We start from the raw sequence: 26,539 nt of genomic DNA, 5'->3' as shown, positions 1-26,539 counted from the left end.
GTCATTTTTTGACGTACAGCACTTAATAAAATATAATATCAGAGGGCAATTCCAGATAAATGTTGGCCTTAAGGGGTCGAAAGTTGAAAAAGTTTGGGAAGCACTTTTATAGATTGTTGAGGTTTTCGCTCAGATTAACCGCTCGTCCAGCTTTTGGTGATATTCAGCAGTAACATCGTCTGCTGAGAAGCACTGGATATTGAATTGCATTGTTTGCTGTGGTCTTGAATTCGATACAGTTGATAACCGCGCTCGAATTTTACTGTCAACGAGATCCAAGCCAATCTCTGAAACTCCCAACATCGATTACATCTAAGAAATGCCGGTCATCCACCAGAATATGGTCTATCTGGTTGCAAATATCACCATTTGGATACCTCCATGTGTGCTTCCAAATATCCTTGCGTGCAAAGTAGGTGCTGCTAATGGCCTTCCCCCTGGCAGCAGCGAAAGTCACTAGTCGTAGGCCATTGTCATTGGTAACGCAGGAGCCTTTCTCCTTACCGATGATCGGACGGAAAAAGTCCTCTCCTCCGACATGCGCGTTCGCATCTCCGATGACAATTTTTTAAGCACTCTCTATAGGCCTTATCAAGGCCTTCATAGAACGCGTCCTTCACGTCATCAGGTTTGTCGTTCGTCGGTGCATAGATGTTGATCAGGCTGTAGTTGAAGAATTTGCCCCGTATCTTCTGTAGTGATGGCGATGATATCAATCGCCCGGAATTCACGTTCTCCAGATCTAGGTCACCGCACTTCTTGAAATGGCGGCCATGGAGTGGGCTACCTTCTGCAGTTCACGAGGAAAAAAGGCTAGCTCGTCCGGGTTCATTTAACGTCCTGCCATTCCAAGTACCAAGTTTCCATTCATAGTCCTTATATAGTCCGTTCGTTATTTCTTCTTTCTCTATTTTTCATGATAGGTGAGATGTTCTGAGATCTAAGCCTCCAAAAATGTCCATTTTGTAAAGAAAATCGAGGACTTGTGAATGTTTTGTACAATACTGAATTTTCGGCACATTTCCACAGATCTTCAAAACCTCCATGAACTTTCACAGGCCTTCAGAGCTCTTCACTCACCTTTACAGGCTCTGGCAGTCCCAGATTTTTAAAAATATTCATAGATGCCAATATTGTAAGACTATCATGGACTTTCACAGACCTTCGTTGAAGTTCACACGTTTCAAAAATATTTTGAAATTCAAATTTGGTTACGATTTTCAAAAAATGCAGTACAATTCACATTAAGCCGAGATTATAGACGTAATATTTGTAATGTGTGGAATATGGTCAACGAGTATTTTAATTTTTACAATAATGTAAATGGTTACGAATTTCCAACTTATCAGAGCACATCTGCTCTCGAACGGATGTCTGGCTCTTCATATTTTTGCTCTTGAAATTTTATGTGTCCATAAATCATGTAATTTATTTCTTTGGATTTCCAGAACACTTTTCTGCTCGTGGTCTTTTTTGTGCTAGTCAGACACTCTCTTCCTTCTATGGACGACCTCGTAGAGGAGCTAGAACATCCGAAAAACTCAATACAATATAGTAGGCAAATGATTTATTTAAAAGCAGGGATCATTTCCCGTGAAGCAATTCTTTCTCTGTCCTTCGTCTATCTAGCTCAATAGTATTATAGGCAGCTCAAGCTTTGTTTTTTTCATCATTGTTTTATTGTTTCTAAACTTAACAATTGTTGCTGCAACATTCATTGCATAAAGATGCATGCTAAGGATCCATTTCACATGATTTGATCGTCGACCAATAAAAAGAATAAAACTGGTAAAAACAGCATGAGTTCTCCTAAACGTCGTTGGTAATATCCTATTAGAGTTTATGTCTTTATTAAATAGGTTTCATGAGAAATGATTGAGCTACAAGAATTCTGTGCAAACTTTCGGGTTTTTTCATACAAAGTAGGGAAAGTGTACCAGTTATGGCCATAGTGGTTCCCTATTTGGCCATATGTGACATTTTGATAACTTCCTCATTTTAAGTCTTTTTGAATGCTTCAACATCAAGATATGTCTTAAATCTAACTACTTCAACACATGCCATCTCATGTTAAATAGACGAGTTGTATTATGTAAATGTGATGCTTTGTTTTCTGAAAACAAGTTTTCAAGACAATCTTTGGCGGCATCCACAAATTACGTAACGCTCGAAGGGGGGGGGGGGAGGCTCGAGCGTTACGACTCATACAAAATTTAAAAAAAATCCATACAAAAAGCGTTATAGAGGGGGAGGGGGGGTCGAAAATTTCCAATTTTAGAGTTACGTAATAAATGGATGCCGCCTTTCGGGACGGACCCATAGTGAGATAATAAGGTTCGGTACTAAAGATGCATATAAGCCATTTTAGCCTTCCTTAGCCGAGTGGTTAGAGTCCGCGGCTACAAAGCAAAGCCATGCTGAAGGTGTATGGCTTGGATTCCTGATCGGTCCAATATCTTTTCGTAAAGGAAATTTCCTTAACTTCCCTGAGCATAGAGTGTCATCGTACCTGCCACACGATATTCCAATGAAAAAATGGCAAAATTTGCAAAGAAAGCTCTCAGTTAATAACTGTGGGAGTGCTCATAAAGAACACTAAGCTGAGTAGACGGCTCTGTCCCAGTAGGGACGTTAATGCAAAGAAAAATAAGAAGAAGAAAGGCCATTTTTGCGAATGAACGCTGCGAAATGCATTCGAAATATTAGAACTAAAATAGTTATGATGATATGAGTCATGTTGCAATATTCAATTAGGGTAGAAGCACCGGTTTTGGCCATACGCCAGTTCTAGCCATAGTGGATTATCCACCGTTTTACATAGCCAATCAGCATGAAACCTTTTGTGTTCAGTAGATCACATTCACATGATAGAGCTACATTCATTTACTCGTCCAAATTGATTCGAAACATAAGAAAAACAATTTGTCTTCCCTATAATTTCAACTCCCATACACCTAATTTAGCCAGGGCACTCCTAATTTGGCTACTCTCATGAGAAATCAATGCGATTGGCCAATTTAGGAATCGAAGATAAATCCCTGGCCGAAATTGGTGCCGTTGGCCTATATTGACCAACGGGTTTTTCAAAGCGAGAAAATGGTTTTAGCTCATTTTTATTATTTTGCACACATAATATGGATTGAAAGCTTGCATTTGACATATTTGTAGTATAAATACGGCTTCCCATTTAATTTTTATTGACATTTTCTCTTAGACTGGCCAAAACCGGTGCTTTTACCCTATCTCCTGAAATAAACTTTAGCTGTTACTGAAGGAAAATTGTTCAAAATACTAGAGAAAGTATTAGAGCACTAGACAAAAAAGTGAAAATTTGTGTAGCTGAATTGTTTAGTAACCTTCAGTTCACATCTTATAGAACCCTTGAGAATAATTTTTAGCCTTGGGACAAAATGTATGGAATGTTATAAGTTTCTATGAAATAAGGAAAATATATTTTTTCAGTGTAGTCTTACATTTACCCGAACTAGTAAGATTTATTTTCCATTTTGTATTTCTAAGATTTTCAAGTGATACGTTTCGTTAGCATTAAATTATCTATTTTTCCTAAAAACTCTAACTTTGCTATGTAATTGTGTACACGAAAAACACATCAGAAACATTTTTAAATTATTGGCCACTTGATCGTTCATAGTGGTGTGGTTGCGTTCTCCATGAAGTGAAATGTATTGCAGTTTCACAGCTTACTTCTATTTTAGTCTATTCTCTTTGGCGGCATCCATTTATTATGGAACGCTTAAATTGAAAATTTTTGGCCCCCTCCTCACCCCCTTCATAATGCTATTTTTATGAAAATTTGTAAATTTTTGTATGAGCAGTAACGCTTGAGCCTACTCCCCCCTCCCCCTAGAGCGTTACGTAATTTGTGGACGGCGCCTTTCCTAAACATGTACAGTCTTCTTATTTATTCATACCTTCAAACTGTTTTCGGCACACATCTTACAGAATTTGGTTTTGGCTATAATAAATAATAAGCTTTCCAATTGAATCTTATTTTAATTGTATACAATTTTAGTACAACTCATAATACAGCTTGATGTAAGTTTATTCCAGCCTCATTACTCTTATGATTATGCTTATACAAAAAATGGTCACATAACGGCATCCTAGTTGAACTAATTATTCTAGTTGAATAGTTTTAATTTGAAATAGCATTTGGCGCTCAACCATTTGGTGAAAGCTTTTCAGCTGTGACTTGGTTGCGGGAGCTTATTTCTTTACAAGCTCTTCTAACTTGTATGAAAGCAATCCGCAAAGTTGTATGTTCTACCGAAAGCACGTGTCATTTCGTATATGTTTATTTCATAAAACATATGATTAGAATTTATTATTGTGACACACATTTTGTTATCTATTTGTATGTTTTTTTTTGCATTAAATTAAAGTTTTTTCACGACATATTTATTGGAATGTATTTTAATTTTAAACATGCATACTGTAGCGCAATACGACATCCAATTTCAAGAAGCATCGGTGGTTCAGTGGTAGAATGCTCGCCTGCCACGCGGGCGGCCCGGGTTCGATTCCCGGCCGATGCATCGATATTTATTTTTAAGTTGAGCTGTATTTGAAACGGAAGAAGAATCAAATGGTAGGAACAACAATATATTATCATTATCAAAGAATACATTACCTTTGATTGCGTCTCCTCGTTGAGATTGTACGTACTGATTCAACTTCAATTGTAGCCAATAAGTCAAATGAAGGAAAATGAAAAGAGTAATTGTGACGCAATACATTCTCGCCATGGGGGGCGTTCATTGGTCTAATATTTTTCCTCACGGTAAAAATGAGGAGGGAGTAGGCAGATTTTCCCATTTTGCGTCACATACCGTGCACAAATTGAATCAACATTTTTCCATATTTGCGAGAACGCGAAACGGAAATGAGTTCGCTGAAGGTGTGTTCGATTTTTTATGTCGCTGTCTATCTTAACCTGCTTAGCGGGAAGTAAATCAAAGACGTTGATTTATTTTTTTCTCCGAGTTGCTTCTTGATGGTGACATCCTTTTTTCCTACCTTGTGCCAATGAAGTCTGGCCGTGACAAGTCCATTAACTTTCCAGTACGAAAGTAACTTTCTAATGGCAGAGAAATTATGGATCATTCGCTTGTCAGATTATTGCAGAAAAGACCACTTACGTGCTCTGTCACAGCATTGATGCCTTCTTGCAATGCGTGAAAAAAAAAGCCCTGGACTGAGAGAAAAAAAAATCCGCTTATGTAATTATGATTTGCCGTTACACATATCCCATTATCCGTTCGCACATCACCATTTAGCAAAAGAGTGACAATGAAGCGTTAACAAGTACCAAGAGTCACCTCAGGCGGATCAGGAAATGTGACAAAAATGGAACGTGCTCGGGATCCCCAAAAGAAACCGAGTGGAACTCGCATTCGTCATCATAATTCATAATCAGAATTCGTTAAAATTAGATTCCATTTGTTGATGGTAGAGCGATTCGAGTTGAGGAACTGGATGAGTTAATCCTATACGAAAGCACTGACACGGTAAAAGTGTCTATGGTTATTTCTGTCCAAAAACTCCCTGTCGGATCGTGTCTTTTCCTCTAGGCTGGATGATGCTCATTCAGAAATCGAGAATTTAGTTTGATTCTATCATCACTGGGGGAATGGGACGGACATCTGCCAGCAAAGCGAAGAGAAAATATTACAGAAAGATGAAGATGATGTGTTCTGCAGCTTACGTGGTTCGTACTCGTCCCATGCAGCAGTCGTTCAATATTTTTATTGGATTCTAATTATAAATATGCGATAGAGGAGTGCTGAATATTAAGCTGCTGTTAGTAATTTGTTATATTCATATATGGGATTTGTGTGTTCATTTCGAATAAGTAGCTTCAAAAATCGAATTCCAGAAATTTCACAAACAATTCTACTTAAGCTTAATTCTACAAAAAAACTTTGAACTTCATAAGTAGAAGAAAAAACCGAATTTAGTACTATACCATTTAATTCCACTAGAGTTTGTATAATTTGACAGATACGCGTATTTCGACCTCAACTGTAAGGCCGTCTTCAGTGTCGTGTACTAGACTCGACTACAGGAATTTCTCCAGTGATTCCTTCATTCTTCCAGTAAAATCTTTACTGGGATGCTTTCAGGAAGTTATCAGGAAGGATTCCTCCAGGATCTGTTTCAGGAATACTTCGCAATTTATTCGGAGATTTTCCCAGGGATTTTTCATGTGATTTCTTCTGGTATTCTTTCGGAGATGCCTCTAGAAAATCTTCAATGATTCCTCCAGGAAAATCTCAACAAGGATCCTTGCAGAGATATCTTCAAGGTTTCCTCCAGGAATCCCTCCATGAGTTTCACTGGGACAATTTCCCCAAGGATTACTCAAGATATTTCTCTAGCGATTATTCCAGAATTTCCTCCGAGGGCTCCTCTATGGATACATACAAAGATATACCCCTACGAGGATTTGCTTCAGATCTTCTAAAAGTTACGAATTCCTCAAGAATTTCATCCAGAAATTCTTCCTGAATTGCCCCCAGGAAAATCGCTACATGACTTACACCAAGAATATGTCCAGATTATCCTTCAGGAATTGCTCAGGAATTTCTCCAAATTCCTCCGATGATTCCTCCAAAAGTTCCTCTTCTAATTCCGCAAGAGATTCTTTCACGAACTCCTGCAGGAATTTCATAAGGCGTTATTCTCAGGATTTCTCCAGGGACTGCAAACAAAAAAAAAACCCTCCAGTAAAAATTCTACATAAATTGCTTTTGGAAAACCTCTTCATGGATCCCTCCAGAGATTTCTCCTGGGATTTCTCCAGATATTCTTTCAGAGATTTCTGCAGGAGTTTCTCCAGATACTTCTCCAGAGATTTTTCTAGGAAAATCTCTGCAGACATTCTTGCACAGATCTCTCCAGCTTTTTCTTCAGAAATTTATCTAAGGATTGCTTCAGAAAAATCTTTACGTGGTTTCCTCTAAAAATTGTTCTAGGGATGAGTTGGTGGAAAATCGACTCCATATTTTAGTGAAACACGTTTTTGTCCAGGCGTTCCTTATTATAAAGTAGTCGTTGAAAAAATAAAGACTTCATAGCCGGATAGCATATTTGATGTTCCTAGAGCTATCCCTGGAAAAATCTTGAACTCGTGAGGAATCCCTATATGAATTCATGAAGTTATTTCTTGTGGAATCCCTAGAAGATGTTCTGGAGGAGAAATCGATTGAAGAATCTTTGGAGGTTATTCTGAAGGAGTCCGTCCTTGAAGTAATCTCTGCAATAATTCTTGGAAAAGTTGCCTTGGATATCCTTGTAGAAAAGGAGGAATCACTAGAGGCATTTTGTAGCGTCACTCATAGAGGTCACTGAAAGCATATTTAAACACGAATATGTGCGTTTTCAAAAGTTTAGAAAAGCCAGAAAATTTCAGATTTTTTATTTCGTTCCTCTACAAGTTACCTCTTCTATACCTTCTCGAATGGTAAAAAACGACCCTAACGCTTCAAGGCAGGTTAAACCAAGTTTCAGTGGTATATGTCTTTTGATAATCACGTCAAAAAACTGTTGAAATATCACTGATATTACATTTGTGCTTTTAGCCCAATTTGATAACATTTTTAATAAAAAAAACTTTTTTAAAAGTTACGTGTGAATGTGTATGAATAACCCCTTCTAAAATAATAAAAATACCAAATAACATATTCAGATTACAAAGTTCATCGATTAAGGCGATAAAACTAGTTTTGGCCAAACTTAATTTTTTTTCTAACCATTGTGCAAGGGTTATTCCAGAGATTTCTCCAGGGATTTTTGTAGGGATTCAACCAGAGTTGCTTAATATCAATCATATCAGCTGATGGCTGATGGTCTAATACCATCACTATCACTTGCGAGCTATCAATATCACTTTGATTTGACAACCAAAACCAGTGATGCGACATCGCACTCTAGATCATAATCACTGCGGAATGAGTGATCACGTGTTAACTATCCATGCTATTACTGTTTTTCAGTGACCAACAAATAGTTTCATCCTATCTGAAACGCTGTCAATAATATCGTACTGATAAATTGCCATTTTATTTGCTTAATTTAAGGCTAAACTTAACTCATCAGTGATATCCATAGTCTATCGCCATCAATGCACTTGTGATGGAGTAGACAGCATGATATTGATATGATGTAGATTGATCCGAATTGTATCGCAGTCGGCCTGTTCAAATCAGCAAATTTTAAGCGTTGATAGTGACAGCGAGCAACTCTGGATTCAACCAGGAAATCTCTACAGTGGTTCTTCCTGAGATACCTCGAAGAATTATCTAGGGATTCCTTCAGAGATGCCTTCATGAGTCTTTCAGCTTAGATATTCTTTCAGAGATTTCTGCAGGAGTTTCTCCTGATACTGCTCCAGAGATTTCTCTATAAAAATCTTCACAGACATTCTTGCACTGATCTCACCAGTTTTTTCTTTACGAATTTCTCTAAGAATTGTTTCATAGTGGATACGAGTAACTGACACTGAAGAAGACTGCAAGTGGTAGTCGAAATACGTGTATCTGTCAAAAATAAGCATTTAGGGCGGAATTAAAAGGTACAGGGTACTCCAATCTACTTTTAAGTTTCTCTATTGAGATTCTGCTCAGAGGATTCGAATACGTTAAAAAGAAAAATACAAGACTTTCAAAGCTTCAATAAGAGATTCTTCTAGACATGGTTCAAATTCCATGATTGAAATTTATTTTGATTATTTTCCCTGGATAAATATTTAGACCGCAGATGATTTTTTTTTAAGAATATCTTAAGCAATAGGTTGACAGAAATCCGTGGAGGAGTTTTTCTGACATCCATTTAAGGTGTTCTGTAGAAGCTTTAAAGAAATATCCTACTAGAATCTCTGACAAAATTCCTGAATTTCAACAAGTCCTGAAAGAATTCTTGTAGAGTTTTGGATGAGGTACTCTGTAACAGACATTGCACAAAACTTACTCAAAAATAACTCGAAAATCGTACCAAAATATCTGGTAATAAATACATATAAATGGAAATTTACATAAATGGTTTTCTAAATAACATCTCGGTAGTTATTCAAGATGATTTTCCCAGATATTCTTAAACAGTACATCCGAAAAAAAATATAATTCTGTTTGAAAACAATCTGGAACTGCATTCAGATTTTTTTTCAGAATTCAAACGAAAATGATCTAGTTACAACGGAATACTGTCACTCAAAATCATGCATTTATCACACCATAAATTTGTTCTGAAATGTTTTTTTTTATTCCCGTGAGAACTCATATAAATTTACTTAGAAATTTTATTAGACCATCTACTATGATTTATCGCAAATCAGATTAAACTCCCTTCAGCTTGCTTTTAGAAAAGAGAAAGGAAGCAAGGATTAGTCTAAAAATGTACCCACATATTCCTTTATCAATTCTCTTAAAGACTGTTCTAGAGTTATTAATATTATTATGATCGTATTTAGTGAGAGATGATGGATATCTTTTCCTATTGATTTCAAGTAATTTACATTACCCTGTGCGTCATTTCATTCATGATTCCTAAGAAGTTCACCGTAGACTTTTGTAAATTTTAGAATATGCTGAAGAAGCTCCTTGGAGCTTGAGCGGAACTTAGAATTTGTAGTTGGCCCAATCGGTATAGTATGCAGTATACTTGAATATAATTAAGCTTTCCCAATAGCTAAATGATTCCAAAGTAATATTTTGGGTCGAACAATAAATTCAAATCAATCAGATCAATTTCATTATTCGCTCAGTGTGGTAATCGAAAAAGATCACTTACATCTGATCTAATGTGGGGTTAAAATGATTCACCGTCAGAAGTACACTAAGATTTTCACACGGTTTTTTTGAACGGATTTTGCTTCACAGTTTCCTAAATTCATACGGTATTTTTGCACGGATTTCGGAATTAATACGATTTTTTACACGGATTCCGTTCTTTTACACGACTTTCAGAATTTACACGGTTTATTTTAACACAGATTCCGTAAATTACACGTTTTTTTTTGCAAGGTTTTTTTTCAGCGCACAGTTTTTTCCAAGGTATCTAGAAGCTACCTCCCTTGTATCTCAATGTATTGGATTCGTCATTTTGAAAGGTGACAGATGGAGAGTTTGTTTTGGTATGAAGACGTTAACGTAAGACGTACCTCCAGACATTTTTCCACAGCCACACTCCGTCTCGTTCTTTCGTCTTTCTAATTCACCCAAGCCATAGAAGAAATTTAGCATTATAATAGCTTTTCCTGACGTAAATAAATAAAACAATACAACATTTAACTTCCTCTGAGATACTCCAAGAAATACGAGAGAAAATTTTCACTTCATCGGTAGGGTTTGTTTTCTGTGGTTAGCAATCCCTAACAATCTCATAGAAACGATACATACAAACATACTCGCCAGCAGTACTGTGAAAAACTAAATTTCTCATAATTCACGCTTGAGATTTTTCAAGCGTGAGTTGTTCAATCACGCTACTCAGCAGTCAAAAAATCATGGATGAGTTGGCTCGTATTTCTACAGTTTACTCGCACACGGCAATAATTTCGTATTAGTTTGGTGGAATTATAGTAATCCTTTCTAACGTAAACAACAACATTTGGGTTTCACAAGGTTTTGACGAGTTTTGTGACTGAATCATTTTGTACGATTTGAGTTGATTGAGTGATTTTGCATCAAAATCTCAAGCGTGAGATTTGCGAAGCGGATCTTTAATGAGTTTGCTCTCACGGGAAAGCGTATTAATTGAGATTTGAATGTTAGTCTACCAACACTGCTCGCCAGCTAGCCAGCTCACCAGCTGTCACTTTCACCTCCCCTAAAGCTGACCTCACCTCGCACCCACTGACTGCATAGATTGCTGAACCTCCCTTTAAGAAATCTTGGTTTCTTCAGTGTATTAATCGGGGACCTAGTCAGGCGTGTTTTTCGAATTGTATCACGATCCTTCTCAGATACCGTGGTATATGTCGTTTATCCGTATTGTGAGTGCCACAAAGCGTAGGTTTGATTCCCGCTCCAGTTAGAGCATAGTTAAATTTCCTACTAAATTACCTTTTTTTATCTTAAATCTGAACAGGACTCATATTCCACTCAACACTTGGCTTTTATACTATTTTTTAAAGAAAATCACTCAAATTTCTTCACAGGATCTAATCTTTCTATGATTCAAGTCCTCCACATTTAAAAACGGTGAAAATATTAATACTTATCTTTGACATCACCACTATTCAAAACATGAGTCATGTTATGAATTTGAGACAAAACGGTATTAGGTGTTTCGTATGTTGTCCGTTACCCATGTTAGTGATTGCTTAGTACGTTGAAATGCAGAGGGTTCCTTGATCTTTGATGCTACACTCATTTCTGAGTTAACTACCAGAGATGTATGTGCTGTCACAATCGATGTTTCTGTTGGTGACCCCAACAGGAAATACGTCTATTGTTCGGTATATTTACCACATGATGAACCATCCCCAACGGATGACTTCAAACGAGTTGTCGTACACTGCGTAACAAAAGGCCTTTCGCTGATTGTGGGCAGTGATGCCAATGCTCATCACATCCTCTGGGGCAGCTCAGATATCAATTTGAGAGGCTCCAGTCTGATGGAATACTTAAGTAGTACAGACCTTGGATTACTTAACATAGGCAATCGCCCAACCTTCATGGTTTCTAATAGAGAAGAAGTGTTAGACATAACGCTCTGCTCGAATAGAATCAGTCACGAGTTGACGAATTGGCATGTATCAGATGAGGAATCATTATCTGATCATCGCTACATCTTCTTTGAACATTCAAATGTAACTGCGCAGACTTTGCGTTTTAGGAATCCCCGGTCAACAAACTGGGAACTCTATATTGAATTGGTTGCAACCAAATTTCATGGATATTCTCCGTCCATTGAAAATCCAAGTGATCTGGATGATGCCGTTGATACTACAACATCCTACATTATGGAAGCTTTTGAAGAAGCATGTCCTCTGCGGTCTGTAAAGACTACAAGAGGGACCCCATGGTGGAATTCCGATCTGACTAGACTCAGGAAACAATGTAGAAGGAGTTGGAACAGACGCCGTTCAGCTGGATCAGAGTCGTTCAAGTCGGCTCGCAAGGCTTACAAGAAGGCTCTTCGTTCTGCTGAACGATCCGGCTGGAAAAACCTTTGTACACATGTTTCCAGTTTGAGTGAAGTCAGTCGGCTGAACAAAATCCTTGCAAAATCTAAGGATTTCCAAGTGAACGAAATTCGCTTACCTAATGGTGACTTTACTTCTTCCGATGAAGAAGTTTTAGAATGTTTATTCAATACACATTTCCCCGGATGTGTGGACATATCATCTACGGATGAACCAAATGTCTTTTCATGTAGTTACGAGTCTCTGGCCTCGGCTCGCAGTATCGTAACTACTGAATCGATTCAATGGGCACTTAATAGTTTTGCTCCTTTCAAATCTCGAGGAGCGGATGGGATTTATCCTGTTCTGCTCCAAAAGGGGTTTGACTTTATCAAACATGTTTTGAAAAAGCTACTTGTAAGCAGTTTTGCTACCGGGTATATTCCCAGATCCTGGCGTGATTTTACTGTAAAGTTTATCCCGAAAGGAGGACGTGCGTCGTATGAAGAAGCGAAGAGTTTTAGACCAATCAGTCTGACCTCTTTTCTTCTGAAATGTCTGGAACGCATTATCGATCATCACATCCGTGATGTTTATTTGGCAAACATGCCTCTTCATGTGAATCAACATGCTTACCAATCTGGAAAGTCCACTGTGACTCTTTTACACAAAGTTGTATACGATATCGAGAAAGCATTCGCTCAGAAGCAATCCTGCTTGGGTGTTTTCTTGGATATTGAGAGTGCTTTTGATAACGTGTCTTTCGATGCCATATTGGAAGCAGCACGAAACCATGGGCTACCTACAATGATTACCAATTGGATTCATCAAATGCTCAAAAACCGACATCTCTTCTCGACATTGCGTCAAGCAGCGATTCGAAAATTGAGTGTTTGCGGATGCCCCCAAGGGGGAGTCTTGTCACCACTTTTGTGGAATCTCGTAGCAGATACGCTATTGAGGCAACTCAATAATAGCGGTTTTCCAACATATGGAGTTGCCGACGACTATCTAGCTCTGATAGTTGGTATGTGCATAAGCACCCTATTCGACCTGATGCAAAGTCCTCTTCAGGTAGTCGAGAGTTGGTGTCGCCAATATGGCCTTTCGGTTAACCCGAATAAAACATCTATTGTTTTTTTTTACGGAGAGACGAAACCGCGATGGAATTCGACCTTTACGTCTTTTTGGCACTGAGATTAATGTGACTGATCAAGTAAAGTATGTCGGAGTCATTCTAGACTCCAAACTTTCATGGACACCTCACATTGATTTCAGAGTCAAAAAAGCTTGCATGGCCTTCGGTCAATGCCGGCGAACCTTTGGTAAAACTTGGGGCCTCAAACCCAAATATATCAAATGGATTTACACAACAGTTGTTCGACCAATATTGGCATATGGATGTCTTGTGTGGTGGCAAAAGGGCGAAGTGAGAACAATCCAATCAAAATTGGGCCATCTCCAAAGGATGTGCTTGATGGCGATGTCTGGTGCGTTCTCTACAACTCCCACAGCAGCGCTCGAGGCCCTTTTTGACGTTGCGCCACTACACATATATCTTAAACAAGAAGCACTTTCTTGCTCTTACCGTTTATGGGTACTGGATCTACTGGAGAAAAATCCAGTGAATCGTAGATCTACACCCAATTCGTTGTTTCCACTTTTGGTGAATTGGGACAAAATTGTCCTTGCTCCAAGTGATCTCACAATTGCTTGTCACTTTCCTTACAGGACATTTATCACACAATTCCCTTCACGGGAAGAGTGGACGTCTGGCTATTTGGAAAGAAGTATATCAAACAATATAGTATGTTACACTGATGGCTCCCTTCTTGAAGGTAGAGCTGGTGCAGGAGTATATTCTCGTGAGCTAAGGCTGAATCAGATTTACTCACTTGGTAGAAACTGCACCGTTTTTCAGGCGGAAATATTTGCCCTTATGTGTGGAGTGCAATCAGCACTTCAACAGCGCGTAATGGGTAAAGTTATATACTTCTGTTCAGATAGTCAAGCTGCTATAAAAGCTCTCGCTTCGGCCAACTCAAGGTCGAAGCACAGACAAACAGACGTCACACTCTCATAGCTGTCCATCGACCAACTTTTTAACGGTCAATTCGAATATATGGTAGGTGGTCAATCCACCACCCGCAGCGCTCACGTCATTTTTGTTCGTGTTTGACGTTTACACACTAACGCCAGCTGTTGGTCCATCGGCCAACTACAGTGATTTTAGCATTGGGCGTACATGTTTTCGCGACTATGATTTTGATCGCGATTTGTTCTAAGTGTTATGTCTGTTTCTCTGTGGTCGAAGCTTGTTATCGCATGTCGAACTCAAATTGAGGAACTGAATTCAGTCAACTCTGTAAACCTTGTATGGGTACCTGGCCATTCTTCCATCGCTGGAAATGAATTGGCTGATGAGCTAGCTCGCGATGGAGCATCGCATGACTTCATTGGCCCTGAGCCGGCTATTCCAATTTCGAAGTGCTGGGTGAAGCTTCAGATAAATTCTAGGGCGGCAACTCAGCACAAGCAATATTGGAATAGTTTGGAGTCATGTCGTCAAACAAAATTGTACATTACTGAGCCATCTCCAAGGGTGGCGAAGTATTTAACAAATCTGTCAAAGCAGAATTGCAGTCTCTTGGTCAGAGCGTTGACAGGCCACTGCCGACTCAACTATCACATGGCAAATATTCAGCGTGCTGACTCATTAGTGTGTGATAGATGTGACTCCGATTATGGAACTTCGTATCACCTGATATGTAACTGTCCAGTTTTTGCGCAAATGCGATTCCAATTACTTGGTAAACACTTATTAAGTGAAACTGAATTCAGAAGCCTGAATCTTCAGGACATTCTGTTATTCTTAACCCGCTGTGGTAATGAGCTATAGGCTCTCTTTACGCTCATGCGTTTTGCAGGCGCTGTTCGAACCCATTGTGGTATGGAGCTATATGCTCTCATTTCGCTTATGCGATCATCCCTCTTCAAGGGACCCCACTCCTATTTCCTCCCATCTTTCCCTTCCCTTTCCTCTCCCATCGGGTAGATGATGAAGTAGGCTCTAATATGGCGTTGGCACAAATCTCCCAACTGGTGGGGAACGTGCCTTTGGAGCCGGCCTTCTGATACCTGATACCTTACATCACCACTATTCGAAACATGAGTCATGTTATGAATTTGAGACAAAACGGTATTAGGTGTTTCGTATGTTGTCCGTTGCCCATGTTAGTGATTGCTTAGTACGTTGAAATGCAGAGGGTTCCTTGGTTTTTGATGACAATGGTTTTGAAACTAGTGTCCATTTTTACGCGACCAGCTCTGTTATTGGCATTTTGAACTCTCGTATCGTGCACTTCGAAAGCAATAGGCTTATCCTGAGCCCATCATTGAATATCTGTGCAACTTCGATTATTCCGGTCAATTCCGGTCATCAATGTTTATTTTCATTCTCTTATAACATCATGAATTTGACATTCTTTTACAAGTATTTGTACAACAACTCAACAAGGTTATAAATACTTACTATTGAAATATTCCAAACACGTACTACTGTCCAAAAAAAACTTTTAATTAGTTTCCTAGTGCATCAATACGCCTCATCATAAGTCATAAAAGCGTCACTTCCACTGGATCAAGAATTCCATCATCATTATGCTCACATTCTTTGCCACGTAACAAAGTTACGAAAACTAATTTCCTAACAAATCTCCTGCTGCTTACTGTTCGGAGACTAAATCCAGCAGAACAAACTTCCAAGAGTGCTAACCTATAACCAACTGTGCCAAAGGATAGGGGACGCTCGAAAAGGATTAGATACCGACGACAGGCGGGGAGGAAGTACGAGGTCACAAAAACAAATGCCAACAAATTGAATGCTAAATACTTCCTATTATGCTCTTTTTTATTGTCACGATGACAAAACAAAAACACAACTTTTCGCTTTGCTTGCCTATGATTCGAAGTTCCCCCTCCCGAATCGTACGCATTTTGGCTTGTAGGGGTGGGTGAAACAATGTTTCACGGCGATCAAAGGGGTTGGAAAATATGATTCGCACCCTGTTGATAGGCAGCAAGGAAAATTTCCTACCAGGCGAGCAGGATATAAGGAAGGATGCACAGGAAGCAGGAGTCAGTTCCGGAACATAATTTGTTAACTCGTCGTCCTGTGCCGTTGCACCCCATCATAGTAGGCCGGTTGGGCGCGGGATTGAGGGTATGCGATATATCGAATGATTCCATCAAATTCTGAAGTTATCCGTGAACAAAACTATCCCTAACTCGATATTGAAGAGACCGTCGAGTTATGGGGGTATCAAGATACAGAACACATATTTTCCAACTTTTAAAATTTTCATTGTTTTGACAAAATACTTTCAATACAATACTTTCTTGTCGGTAAGCTTCAAGTTACCACTAAAACATTAATTCGCCTTTTTGGGCTTAAAGGGTTATTAAAGGCTAATATAGGGCATATCAGCTGTGTTTTATTCATTTTTTATTTTTTTTCTGGTGCTACGCCCCAATTGGGAAAGAGCCTGCTTCTCTACTTATTGTTCTTCTACAGGTATTAACTGAGGGCTTACTTTGCCAATTAATCCTCAACCGGTGAGATTCGAACCCACGACCTTCAGCCTTGGTCTTGCTGAATAACTGTGCGTTTACCGCAATGGCTATATGGGTTCCATGTCAGTTGTGTAATAGCACTATATTAGCACGCAGGGCGCTGGTGCTATTTGATTACTTGGTTCGTCTGATGGATGGCCAGTATTCTCAATCCAGCACAAAGGGAACAAAACGCAAAATACTGGAGAAGAGAAGAACAGAACACTTTTATAGAAGCCAAGCGAAGAAAATTGTATCGCATACCCTTCCGCGGCAGTGCACATATTCGAATCGAACGCGTGTGTTTTCGGCTGCCGACGTGTAAATTAGATTTCCTGCAGCCTACTGTGCGTCGTCATCACATTCTCCGTGTTAGAAATCTCCGGAGCAATCGTCGTCGCAACCCCTGAAGCGTGTTCAACAGACTGGCCTACTGAATCCAACTAGAAACAATGAATTGCTCAGCAATTTCACGGCTAATTTGATTTACTTTTTCAACGCCCTGTCTTTCAGTTCTATGGGCTGCACCGGAAGACGCTTGAATGGCTAGCACCAGAGAGGGGTTGGGCCGTTTGTTTGTTCGACTCCTCATCCGGACACCTGTTGAGTGTTTGATTGGGAATTTAGTTGTCGGACAGATTGTAATTATTCATGAGCGTTTAGTAGAATAAACTTGACTAAATTGGTCAGTGGATGTGCTTAGTCGTGGACGTATCAAGCCAGTAAAGTTTCTAAATAGGTGAGAGGGAGCGATGTGTTATGCTCACCAAGGTTCTAAATTCGGAAGGAGAAGTTGGCATAGGTTCGGGACGAATCCCTCGCCCATTGGATGGGGGCTGGCATTGTTATTATCTCTCCATTCACAAGTTCATTCTCATTTGTTCGACTGAAGGCAAGTTAGGGGAGGGAGCACTCAAAAGTGACTTCAATGCCCTGTTAGAAGCGCCATCATCGCAGTGTGCCAAGAATTTTAATGAGCGATATATTTTTGCTCGCCGGTCGGCGCCTACTTTCCTGAATGAACCATTGAAATAGGGCTTCCTGCGATAAGTAGAAGAACTGCAGAATAAATTTGTTTCTTTTGTTGCAACGATTTTCATGAAATTAATTTCCATTTTCCTTTTCAACCACAATCTGTGTGGGGATTTATGGGAAATGCTTTTGCGATTTTTCCTTTTGTACGAAGCCTATGTTTCTCGTTCCCATTGAATACGACGACAAAATCCATAATCTTCCAGTGTACAAAAGACGAACCTTCATTAACACATGTCTTCATTTGGTGCCGAGATTCGGTCCTTCATGCTGCTCCGTGGAAGGAATTTTCTATTAACACAAACAGCAAGGACCTTCCTGGATATGAATGGAGCATTTGGAATGACTTTATATTTGTTTCCGCCGAGCTCCTGCTGTGTGCCATTGAGCGTTGAAGGTTGTGAATGCGAAACCAATGGGGTGGAAAGACTGGTTCCCGGAGATGTAATCCGCTTGTGTATCACACCCCTTAGAGTACTAATCCCGGTTTTATTTGGAGGTAGACCCCGCAACCTTGTGGCAACTTTGTGAGGTTTCTTTGAGCAGCAACTCTCGAGTAGTTTACCCACCAGTCGCCTTCTGCATTTTGATATGAGCTAGCTATTGTGTATGTTTACCCACTCGGTGGTGGTGGTGGTTGCACTGTGTTCCTTCGGGCGTATGAATAGCAGCCAAATGTTTGAAGAGGCCACGCGTCCGCTAAACCAAAGAATCCCTCATCTGCTTCTCCCTTGCGACTCCGGTTTATTCGAGGAGAGAATAATACCTCGTTGAAAATGGTCCCGTCTCGCCGCTTTTCATAATGTTGTTGTTTTATCTTGAGGGGTCAGCAGGAAGAAGGGATAATGGTATCATTGCAATTTGTTCCTAAGATTATTATGATGATATTGGGTTGCATGTGTAATGGCTAAGTAAGTTAGTATTTACATTCAAAAGTATGTCCTTAAATTATCGAAATTCTTGAAAAATTTGAGTCTTAAACTTGAAATATCTTAGATTGAAGTATTTTTTCAGTGCTATTGAAGATTTGCAAAGTTAAAAAGTTATCTTTCTAAGCAAGAAGCCTTAAATATGCAACTGCCAGAGTAGCATACATGTTATAATTGAGGCAGAATAACTCTTATATGACTATATCTGGTTACATAAGAGTTATTCTGCCTCAATTATAACATGTGTGCTACTAGGGTGCTAGAAGCTATATCATATATTGTCAACATTTACCTCAGGTGACAAGGTTTACATTCAAATACAGTATTTATGAAAATAGAAAGGGTGATAAGTTCAAACCAATCTAAAGATCACCATTATAATTCTTTTAAAATTTGTATAAAATCATTTTCCTGAATATCAATCGATCGACTCTCATGTTTCGACATTGAACTTGAAATAAATCAATCATTTTTGGAACCATAAAAAGTATTCAAACAAAATCGAATGAATTGCTTAATGTACATCGGGCGTTGCATACTTTTAGTCATTTGTTACCGTTTTTAGTACAGGTCGGACTCGATTATCCGGAGACTCGATTATCCGGGGACTCGATTATCCGAGATTCGATTATCCGGAATTTGATTTTTGATGTTCTTGTTTTTCAATTTTTATGCATAAATCTGAGATAATTTGGTATTGCAATATACAATATGAATGGTTTTTCAGTTTTGAACGTATTTAAGAAAAGGGGGGTTTGAAAAAGTGGTTTTTTGTGTGTATGCTGGCCAAATTTTTTTTCTTGTAATGACCCCTACTGTTCCTAGAAATAATTTCTGGCTACACCACCGCATCATATAAATAAAACAACAATAAAAGATAATATTTAAGTTCTTTTATCGAAGATTTCAATTTTTTTCTTAGTGATTAGATTATCCGGAGTGAAAAAAAAAATCGATACTCCGGATAATCGAGTTCAACCTGTATATGAATATGGAGCAAATGACGAAATGGTTCCGGGTCATTTGGCCGAAGGGTCATTTAGCATGTAATTGAAATGAATTTTAAAGATGAATTTCAAGGTACAGCTTATTTTTGAAGAAGAATAAATCATCATAATGAGTTCAAACAACAGTCAGAGCTGAAAGAAGAACATCATTAATGTAAGCAACTTTCCACTTCTCTACTACCCGGAACAGCTGCCAGTTGAGGTTTTTCTCATAACGTTTGTAATCAACTTTTGACAGTGATTTAAACGGTTTACGACTTCTCATATGAAAATATAAGCAAGGGTAATGCAAATAACCATTATATTAGTACAATTACGAAGAACTGCTGATGATTTAAAGAAGGTAAAAACCCTAAGTTAATGCCAATAATTATGAGCAACACGTTGCTTTTGAAAGAACAGCCTTTTGTCAAAAGAATAAAAACACTTCTATGAAAACATTAGCAAATGTATTGCAAATAATCGTTAGATCAGTATAACCACAAAGAATTGCCGATGATTTAAAGAAGCTATAATTCCCAACCAAAATGTAAGCGAAATTATTGCCAATAGTAATGAAACCAGTAGAACTCAAATGAATAGCCTATTTCTAAGAGAAAGAAAAAAATTCGGATGAAATGATTGAAAATCATCTTAAACTTCAGCACACCGTTGATAAACCAGAAACGAACCAATCATCAGCTTAGGGTCTTGAAACGGTGGATGGATTCATGGATTTGAAAGTTCACAAATTCGTCCTGAATTAACAAGTCGATTTTTTTCATTTTCAACAAAAATGACGACCTATCCTATTACAGTTATGGGGCCACTCTACAGAATCCTAAACATCAGTGTTGAAGCAATTGGATTATTTGTTGTTTGTAATTCGGCCAAAGATGACCCGTTCGGCCAGATGACATTCGGACAAATGGCGTTCGGCCAAACGGCATTCGGCCAAACGGCATTCGGCCTAATGGCCGGACACCGACGAAATGCGTATATGTATGTAGCTGTCAGATATCAAGTTATTACCATATATGCCTATATTATGCTGTTGTTATGCTACCTTAACGAAACGAAGAAGAAAGCTCTCAGTTAATAATTATATAAGTGCTCATTGAACACTAAGCTGAAAAGCAGACTCTCTCCCAGTGAGGACGTAATGTCAACAAGAAGAAGAAGATTAAAGAATATTCAATGTAGTATGTACACATCAAATATGATTCGACTGATATTGTGTCTCTCGTACTTTCAACTTTCCAAACATTTCCAATAGAAACGACATGCAACGGTACACAAAAAGCTCATAATACGAAAACTCATTAACGAGTTCAAATAGAGTCCCATATGTCAAATTATATATGCACAAATAAACATTCTGAATGCGCAACCAAATCCATCAAAGAGATATTCGGATGAAAGCATACGTATGGTTAGGTATACAATTTATTTGCGGCCAGGATTATCCCCTTTCATATTGTGTTTCCCATTCCAACACCCCCTTGCTCTATCGGGAGAAGAGCAGAACCATATTTGCATTAACATATTTCACACAACGATCGACCTTGCCATCCAGATTTTACACGCGCGATGAACATTTACTGATACTGCGCTCTGATAGCACTCATTAATAAATAAGCAATTACTTAATTTATTCATTCCGCCATCACCGCATCGCGTCCTGCCCCACCCACCAACCCTCACCGTTTTAAAACGATGAAAAACTTCCTGTAAAAATGATAAAGTACAGAGCGAAGAGGCATCTTCTCATCGTCGCGAGCGCACCATGGCATGAAAAACATCATCATTAGACGATTATTTGATCTTTTCTGATTCGATTTCGAAACGGGCTAGGAAAAACAGTGGTGGAAGGGTCTGCGTCTGCTCTCTTGCCCCTCGAGTTACGATTGGGCACCATCGTCGGTGTGGAATCTGCGACAGTATGTCTGTCTGGGTGGCTGACTGACTCTGAATGTCCTTCTGTTTTGCAGCAAAGGTACTCTTCGTTGTTGGTCCATTTCAAAGTCCGGTTTGTATTTCAGCATAATTTCATTTTCATATAGATCCTGGCCTTTTTGAATGAGGTTCTCTTTTCATAGCAAGTGTGTCCCGAATGGGAATAGTTTCCTATATGTAATGAAAAAAGGTGATTGAATCAGTTGATCAGGGAGTCAACTTCAGACTCTTGTTCACCATTTTATTTTGAAACCTCTACCAAGCCTTCTTTCTGATTCTGGAGCGCAAAACAATTTCATTCGATTGAGAATTGCTAGTGAATGACGCTTCAATGAAAACAATATAGAATGTTGATATGTGTTTTGAGAGCAGCTACGACTTACAGAGAAATTTTGAAGGCTGAATTCGATGAATTTGTTTCGATCTGCAGCCAATCCACAAATATTTTTTACATGATGGCCCAAACGATTACCAAACGCATGGTATTACCTTGCCCACTAACGTTCCACAATATCCTTTAAGAACTATGAGATGTCATAGAGCTTTCTGCATCTTTTATTTGTAACGGGTGTTAAAAAAAAATAGAATTTTATCAGTCACATAGAATTTTTTTTCTTAGCGAATTCAGTATTTTTTATTAAATAATAAATTAAAATTAAATAATTTGCTGACGAAATTCAAGTTGGCGGCCAAGTACCGTAGATTTATCAAAACAATGGGCCTTTCCGCAAACTGTTTAGACCATATGTTTACCTTACGAATGATGTTAGAGAAATACCGGGAGTAAACTTGCAGACCTACGATCTGTTTATTGATTTTAAGGCGGCGAAATGAGTTGTGCCAGATAATGTCTGAACATGGTTTCCCAATGAAACTGATAAGGCTGATACATGCTACGCTGGATGGTTCGAAACCAAGTGTTCGGATTGCATTTACTGTTCATACTCTTGTAAAATGGGTTTAAATTAACGTGCTAAGAAACGATCAATTCAACATGAAATTACATCTTTTTTTTAAATGATATGACAACAAAAAATAAACGCGCCAGGAGGTTTAAGTCGCTATGATCGAAACATGTTTGGAAACAAACTTAATGGTGCCAAGCAGTGAATCAATTGTCAACCAACACGCAGCAACAAAAACATTAAAAAAGAAGACATGGAAACCGTCTTCAGCCATTTAATTGCACAGATTGTAACTGAACACTAGATAACGGACAGCATGCTCCGAGAAACATTCCTGACGAAAAGTTTCAATGGCTAAAGCGGGAATCGAACACGCATCCCACAACATGCGCTTAAATGCCTGATAACACTAAGAGCACGGCCCTAGGTCCTTGTTGCAAACATTTAATTTCGCAATAACTGTTTATCGCCACTTGAACAGAATAAGACATTGATCGCTCACCGTGTGCGCTGTGATTTTCTAGGTTTTGCATTGCAATTTCGGAAAACTTTCTCAGTGTTGATAAACATTGCCACATTATCGAACAGCATCTACAAAACAAATTTGATTTAGTGTTTCAACAACTGATTAATCACGAGTTGAAAAGGTTGCATCAATGTTGTCCCCTGTGATTGTCATGAAAATTTTTCTTTTGATTGTATCCCATCCCAATCCGCAAAATTTAGGACAAAAGAGTGTAAGCGCGCTTGCTTTGTTGTCTGGTTTTCGTCTATTTTGGTGATAAATTGATTCACTGCTGCCAAGTCAAAGATCATGTAAATTTACGTCATTTAAAATGAAAATTTCAGTATTACGTTCATATTTTAGATCAATGACATATGATATTAGGCATTTCACGGCGAAATTCTCTCTCTTTCGCTCTTCAACAAAACTTGAAAACAATGGTGCCAGTACCTGTCAACTTTGACAGGTACTGGCACTGTTTTCGGATTACCCGAAAGAGAGAAAGAGAGCGATTTTCTTATGACGTCACCGTGCAATGGGCAATTAGACAGTTTACACAAAAGTATTACAGACAAACAGACTCATCATTGTCCATCGACCACCTTTTTAACGGTCGATTCAAAAATATAGTAGGTCGCCAATCGACTACCCGCAGCGCTCGCATCGCTTTTGTTCGCGTTTGACGTTTACACGCTAATGCCATCTGTTGGCCTGTCGGCCAAACTCATTAATTTTAGCATTGGGCGTACATGTCCTCATGACTATGATTTTGATCGAAATTTGTTTCAAGTGTTATGTCTGTTTTTCTGTGCTACTTCTTAAAGTTAGATTATTGGACGTAATTTTCAATCTGGTTTTGTTTGAAATCATATTTTGTTGCACGTATTCGAATTGTAAGTCAAAAGAGAATTAAAATTGCGTTCTGAATTCGTTTGCATCTCAAAATATTTGAATGAAGATTGAATTAGGTCACATGTGAATTTCTCGTTTTCAAGAGTCCAATTGACCATTGCCCAAGCAGCACATATTGTTACAAGTAGCTTACAGCAACGGCTACTTAACATATTCAATAGTTACAATATGATACATTTGCAACTTGGAAAAATACTGCTATGTAACCGAAAAAGCGCAAAAAGTCGAGCCTTATGTAACTTGTTTGTTCGTTACATAAGAAGTTTACAAGCGACTGCTATGTAATTTGTTGATTACGCATGGGTTTTCCTGCGACAAAATAAATGAAACGGCATTGAAGTTGTTGTTACTTTCTGACAGTTTTGGAACAGAACAACCATTTTAGAATTGAATGTCAATAAAAGTAATACGTATGATTTTCGAACGCGTAATTATTCACAAGTACATATTAAATTTAACATGCCGATTTGAATTTGTGGTGAAATCAATCATAAAACTTGCTCAAAATTGACGCGCTCATAAAATATATAATAATTTTATATTGAATAACACATGATACCTGGATTGTTGAGATATTATTCCATTAGAATTGACAAAAAAAATGGAAATTGGCACTGTTACTCAAATCAGCAGTGTTTTTGATTTTAATTTAATTGTTTGTGAAGATTGTGATTCCAAAATCACGTGGTTTCGTGTCCCGCAGTTGGATTTTCTAAGTTGCCTATCATAAATCGCCATTTAATTTCATCTTGCTGCAGAAACACTTCCGAATAACTGTTTGAGGACAGCCAATCTAAAATGATGAAAACTATTAAAAAGCTGTTAGAGAGGCTGCAAATTGTAAATTCAACAATTTTAATTAATCATTAGAAAAAAATCTATGAAAACAATGACTAGTCATAAAATAGTAAAGTTCTTATATCAAAATTCACAATACGTATGAAAATTTTTGACATGTAGTGTTGACCACTGTCAGCAAGTCACTCGTTTGTTACACATTAGTTACCCAGAAATCTTATGTTATTTTGAAACTGATGAGTAACTATACTGAAACTGCCTATAAATTACACTGCTGTCAATAGGGGAAGGGGTATTAAAATGAACACCTAAACGATATCGTCTTGCTTTTAATGGAAAACAAACGATGAATTTGCGATAAATCATCAAATAATGTGCAAAAATCTCCTAAACCAATTGACTGGAACCTTACAAAAGTATGAAAATTAAATTCTTCGTCCAAGAAAGCACATGGTTTGTGACGTGCTCAAATGGATCAATTAGCTCGAGAGAAGGCAAATTCAAGCGTGTGCTACAATAAGGGCGCAAGTCGCATGATCGGTTTCTCTTCATCGATCCTCTCTTCTGTGAATAAAGGTGACAAGATGCGGGTTTGTTAACAATTTTTCACTACAAGACGCTAGGAAGTAATGCAATCTTGCGTCCTGAGGTGAAACAACGAATTGAATTTAGAAATTGATCAATTTGTGCCAATATTAGGGACTGAGGGTAATATGCCCATGATAAGGTAAATAGCGATTTAAATGTGAAAAACATGCTATTTTTTTTATTAAAATCATAAATACATTTGTATGTATTTGTATGTTCTCTATCAAATAGTAGAAACAACATCCATCCGTTTGAGTATTTCTAGGGTTAGTACATCAATTAAAAAAATGCGTGCTTATGGGTCATCCATAAACCACGTAGTCATTTATTGGGGGAGGGGAGAGATTCTGCCTAATGACCACGGTCCATACAAATTGTAAATTTTGTTGTCCATACACAATTACTACCAGGGGGAAGGTGGGTCTAAAATTGGGGAAAAATAACCGCGTTGTTAATGGTAGCCCCTTGTGCATTTCTGTGCTGTCACTTCAATAGGGCCTAACTAACATGACTGATTTCACTTCATCAATTCTGCATATATAATGCATACCTACAGGCGTTTGTTCTGATGTTATTGTTCAATAATAGATACATGCTGATGGGAAAAAAATACATTTGTAAGGTTCTAATTTGCGCGTTACTTCAGCGTGGCATTACGTTTGGTAGAATTTGAATTCAACAGCTGTTTTGGTGTTATGAAATAGGGGGGTGGAGGTTTTGTCCCCAAGAGTTGATTAAAGTTGATCCGGTGAATTCTATTAGTAGATGTTTTGTAGAAGGTTACGAGCTGTTTGATTTTAACTCTTCTGTAGAGTCATTCAGACAGCGATTGTACAGATCTCGTTTATTTAATTAATTATTTTAAGATTTATTCATTAAGACCTCGATGTCAGATGGAAATAACAACAATAAAGAAATCAAGAAATAAAGAAATAAAGTTGAGGTCCTTCGATAAGTTTTTCAAGGACAAATTTAACATATTTATTGCACGTAATACAAACTATGACAGTGCATTAGTGGACCCTGTGGGAGTTGAAACCCCAGAACAAACTTCAACAAAGAAGACAGCCACTGACTGCTGTCGTCTAAAAGTAATTAAGCTTAACAAAACACAATCATTTACGGGATTGACTGTTTAACGAGAAACTTGCGACGATCGACGCGCCACAATA

General features: G+C 38.3%; 1 non-coding gene across 1 annotated transcript; it reads left to right on the top strand.

Annotated features, from left to right (window-relative positions):
* The first annotated feature begins 4,485 nt into the window (after positions 1-4,485).
* On the top strand, positions 4,486-4,556 carry Trnag-gcc. The gene has a single exon. It is a non-coding gene; the product is annotated as a tRNA-Gly (tRNA).
* The last annotated feature ends 21,983 nt before the right edge of the window (positions 4,557-26,539 follow it).

Source organism: Aedes aegypti, chromosome 3 (assembly GCF_002204515.2).
Source record: "Aedes aegypti strain LVP_AGWG chromosome 3, AaegL5.0 Primary Assembly, whole genome shotgun sequence".
NCBI lineage: Eukaryota > Metazoa > Arthropoda > Insecta > Diptera > Culicidae > Aedes > Aedes aegypti.
This window is presented reverse-complemented; position numbering and strand designations above follow the sequence as displayed.